At 34.5% G+C, this 5,000-nt stretch overlaps 3 non-coding genes across 3 annotated transcripts; all 3 read left to right on the forward strand.

Moving 5' to 3' along the window:
* The first annotated feature begins 554 nt into the window (after positions 1-554).
* Positions 555-626, forward strand: TRNAC-GCA (transfer RNA cysteine (anticodon GCA)). The gene has a single exon. It is a non-coding gene; the product is annotated as a tRNA-Cys (tRNA).
* Positions 627-2,068: 1,442 nt separating this feature from the next.
* Positions 2,069-2,140, forward strand: TRNAC-GCA (transfer RNA cysteine (anticodon GCA)). The gene has a single exon. It is a non-coding gene; the product is annotated as a tRNA-Cys (tRNA).
* A 2,161-nt stretch (positions 2,141-4,301) lies between these two features.
* On the forward strand, positions 4,302-4,373 carry TRNAC-GCA (transfer RNA cysteine (anticodon GCA)). The gene has a single exon. It is a non-coding gene; the product is annotated as a tRNA-Cys (tRNA).
* The last annotated feature ends 627 nt before the right edge of the window (positions 4,374-5,000 follow it).

Raw genomic sequence — 5,000 nt, forward strand, 5'->3', positions numbered from 1 at the left:
TGGCAGGTTTAAATGCTTAATAAGTTTATTTCTTAACTTCATGCCAAGAAGTGAGATTTGCAGGTGTACCTCCAATAAGAATCAGTGGCTCTTTTCAGGAAGTTGTGATCAGTCGTAACATTATTCTTGGTTGTTTAATATAGTGAAATAGGAAAAGAGAAGGGAAGTTACCCATAATTATTAATGTTATTATTAACTTTTAAGTATAAATATTATAGATTTTGAGGCTGAATTTATATGTCAGGTACAATGTCTCACTCAGAAGCAAATTGCTTTTAAAGGACTGGACTTGTGAGTATTTTGCTACCATAATGAAACAGAGAGGTGAAAAGTAATATTTAGGAGATGTGAATGAAGATAAGTGTGAAATCCCCTTGTAATGGTAGGTCAGTAGTAGAATACATGTAGAACATATACTGCACATGCAATTATGGTTCAATGGACAAAAGAAAATATTCCAGCTAATACAATAGAGAGATGTTAGTGTCCAAACACAGCTGATTCACCCGTAAGAATAAAAATGTGCACTAGTAAGTCAGCAGTAAATGCCTTCTGGGGGTATAGCTCAGTGGTAGAGCATTCGACTGCAGATCGAGAGGTCCCTGGTTCAAATCCGGGTGCCCCCTGTCTCCCCTTTTAGTTGTATAAGGATATTCAATTATGTGTTACAATTTCAGCTATATAGGCAACTCAAGGAAAAGTACAAAATACAAGTACTTATACGTTGTAATGTTCATTCCTGATAGTACAGTGTCTATGGCAGGTTTAAATGCTTAATAAGTTTATTTCTTAACTTCATGCCAAGAAGTGAGATTTGCAGGTGTACCTCCAAAAGGAATCAGTGGCTCTTTTCAGGAAGTTGTGATCAGTCGTAACATTATTCTTGGTTGTTTAATATAGTGAAATAGGAAAAGAGAAGGGAAGTTACCCATAATTATTAATGTTATTATTAACTTTTAAGTATAAATATTATAGATTTTGAGGCTGAATTTATATGTCAGGTACAATGTCTCACTCAGAAGCAAATTACTTTTAAAGGACTGGACTTGTGAGTATTTTGCTACCATAATGAAACAGAGAGGTGAAAAGTAATATTTAGGAGATGTGAATGAAGATAAGTGTGAAATCCCCTTGTAATGGTAGGTCAGTAGTAGAATACATGTAGAACATATACTGCACATGCAATTATGGTTCAATGGACAAAATAAAATATTCCAGCTAATACAATAGAGAGATGTTAGTGTACAAACACAGCTTAATAAACCATAAGAATAAAAATGTGCACTAGTAAGTCAGCAGTAAATGCCTTCTGGGGGTATAGCTCAGTGGTAGAGCATTCGACTGCAGATCGAGAAGGCCCTGGTTGAAATCCGGGTGCCCCTTGTCTCCTCTTTTAGTTGTATAAGGATATTCAATTATGTGTTACAATTTCAGCTATATAGGCAACTCAAGGAAAAGTACAAAATACAAGTACTTATACGTTATAATGTTCATTCCTGATAGTACAGTGTCTATGGCAGGTTTAAATGCTTAATAAGTTTATTTCTTAACTTCATGCCAAGAAGTGAGATTTGCAGGTGTACCTCCAAAAAGAATCAGTGGCTCTTTTCATGAAGTTGTGATCAGTCGTAACATTATTCTTGGTTGTTTAATATAGTGAAATAGGAAAAGAGAAGGGAAGTTACCCATAATTATTATTGTTATTTTTAACTTTTAAGTATAAATATTATAGATTTTGAGGCTGAATTTATATGTCAGGTACAATGTCTCACTCAGAAGCAAATTACTTTTAAAGGACTGGACTTGTGAGTATTTTGCTACCATAATGAAACAGAGAGGTGAAAAGTAATATTTAGGAGATGTTAATGAAGATAAGTGTGAAATCTCCTTGTAATGGTAGGTCAGTAGTAGAATACATGTAGAACATATACTGCACATGCAATTATGGTTCAATGGATAAAAAAAAATATTCCAGCTAATACAATAGAGAGATGTTAGTGTAGAAACACAGCTGATTCAACCGTAAGAATAAAAATGTGCACTAGTAAGTCAGCAGTAAATGCCTTCTGGGGGTATAGCTCAGTGGTAGAGCATTCGACTGCAGATCGAGAGGTCCCTGGTTCAAATCCAGGTGCCCCCTGTCTCCCCTTTTAGTTGTATAAGGATATTCAATTATGTGTTACAATTTCAGCTATATAAGCAACTCAAGGAAAAATACAAAATACAAGTACTTATACGTTGTAATGTTCATTCCTGATAGTACAGTGTCTATGGCAGGTTTAAATGCCTAATAAGTTTATTTCTTAACTTCATGCCAAGAAGTGAGAATTGCAGGTGTACTTCCAATAAGAATCATTTTGAGGCTGAATTTATATGTAAGGTACAATATCTCACTCAGAAGCAAATTGCTTTTAAAGGACTGGACTTGTGAGTATTTTGCTACCATAATGAAACAGAGAGGTGAAAAGTAATATTTAGGAGATGTGAATGAAGATAAGTGTGAAATCCCCTTGTAATGGTAGGTCAGTAGTAGAATATATGTAGAACATATACTGCACATGCAATTATGGTTCAATGGACAAAAGAAAATATTCCAGCTAATACAATAGAGAGATGTTAGTGTAGAAACACAGCTGATTCACCCGTAAGAATAAAAATGTGCACTAGTAAGTCAGCAGTAAACGCATTCTGGGGGTATAGCTCAGTGGTAGAGCATTCGACTGCAGATCAAGAGGTCCCTGGTTCAAAGCCAGGTGCCCTTTGTCTCCCCTTTTAGTTGTATAAGGATATTCAATTATGTGTTACAATTTCAGCTATATAGGCAACTCAAGGAAAAGTACAAAATCCATTTTGCCCCCTGTCTCCCCTTTTAGTTGTATAAGGATATTCAATTATGTGTTACAATTTCAGCTATATAGGCAACTCAAGGAAAAGTACAAAATACAAGTACTTATACGTTGTAATGTTCATTCCTGATAGTACAGTGTCTATGGCAGGTTTAAATGCTTAATAAGTTTATTTCTTAACTTCATGCCAAGAAGTGAGATTTGCAGGTGTACCTCCAATAAAAATCAGTGACTCTTTTCGTGAAGTTGTGATCAGTCGTAACATTATTCTTGGTTGTTTAATATAGTGAAATAGGAAAAGAGAAGGGAAGTTATCCATAATTATTATTGTTATTATTAACTTTTAAGTATAAATATTATAGATTTTGAGGCTGAATTTATATGTCAGGTACAATGTCTCACTCAGAAGCAAATTACTTTTAAAGGACTGGACTTGTGAGTATTTTGCTACCATAATGAAACAGAGAGGTGAAAAGTAATATTTAGGAGATGTGAATGAAGATAAGTGTGAAATCCCCTTGTAATGGTAGGTCAGTAGTAGAATATATGTAGAACATATACTGCACATGCAATTATGGTTCAATGGACAAAAGAAAATATTCCAGCTAATACAATAGAGAGATGTTAGTGTAGAAACACAGCTGATTCACCCGTAAGAATAAAAATGTGCACTAGTAAGTCAGCAGTAAATGCCTTCTGGGGGTATAGCTCAGTGGTAGAGCATTCGACTGCAGATCGAGAGATCCCTGGTTCAAAGCCAGGTGCCCCTTGTCTCCCCTTTTAATTGTATAAGGATATTCAATTATGTGTTACAATTTCAGCTATATAGGCAACTCAAGGAAAAGTACAAAATACAAGTACTTATACGTTATAATGTTCATTCCTGATAGTACAGTGTCTATGGCAGGTTTAAATGTTTAATAAGTTTATTTCTTACCTTCATGCCAAGAAGTGAGATTTGCAGGTGTACCTCCAATAAGAATCAGTGGCTCTTTTAATGAAGTTGTGATCAGTCGTAACATTATTCTTGGTTGTTTAATATAGTGAAATAGGAAAAGAGAAGGGAAGTTACCCATAATTATTATTGTTATTATTAACTTTTAAGTATAAATATTATAGATTTTGAGGCTGAATTTATATGTCAGGTACAATGTCTCACTCAGAAGCAAATTACTTTTAAAGGACTGGACTTGTGAGTATTTTGCTACCATAATGAAACAGAGAGGTGAAAAGTAATATTTAGGAGATGTGAATGAAGATAAGTGTGAAATCCCCTTGTAATGGTAGGTCAGTAGTAGAATACATGTAGAACATATACTGCACATGCAATTATGGTTCAATGGACAAAATAAAATATTCCAGCTAATACAATAGAGAGATGTTAGTGTACAAACACAGCTTAATCAACCATAAGAATAAAAAAGTGCACTAGTAAGTCAGCAGTAAATGCCTTCTGGGGGTATAGCTCAGTGGTAGAGCATTCGACTGCAGATCGAGAGGTCTCTGGTTCAAATCCGGGTGCCCCCTGTCTCCCCTTTTAGTTGTATAAGGATATTCAATTATGTGTTACAATTTCAGCTATATAGGCAACTCAAGGAAAAGTACAAAATACAAGTACTTATACGTTGTAATGTTCATTCCTGATAGTACAGTGTCTATGGCAGGTTTAAATGCTTAATAAGTTTATTTCTTAACTTCATGCCAAGAAGTGAGATTTGCAGGTGTACCTCCAATAAGAATCAGTGGCTCTTTTCATGAAGTTGTGATCAGTCGTAACATTATTCTTGGTTGTTTAATATAGTGAAATAGGAAAAGAGAAGGGAAGTTACCCATAATTATTATTGTTATTATTAACTTTTAAGTATAAATATTATAGATTTTGAGGCTGAATTTATATGTCAGGTACAATGTCTCACTCAGAAGCAAATTACTTTTAAAGGACTGGACTTGTGAGTATTTTGCTACCATAATGAAACAGAGAGGTGAAAAGTAATATTTAGGAGATGTGAATGAAGATAAGTGTGAAATCCCCTTGTAATGGTAGGTCAGTAGTAGAATATATGTAGAACATATACTGCACATGCAATTATGGTTCAATGGACAAAAGAAAATATTCCAGCTAATACAATAGAGAGATGTTAGTGTAGAAACACA

This window comes from Mixophyes fleayi, chromosome 1, assembly GCF_038048845.1.
Source record: "Mixophyes fleayi isolate aMixFle1 chromosome 1, aMixFle1.hap1, whole genome shotgun sequence".
In the NCBI taxonomy this organism is placed as follows: domain Eukaryota; kingdom Metazoa; phylum Chordata; class Amphibia; order Anura; family Limnodynastidae; genus Mixophyes; species Mixophyes fleayi.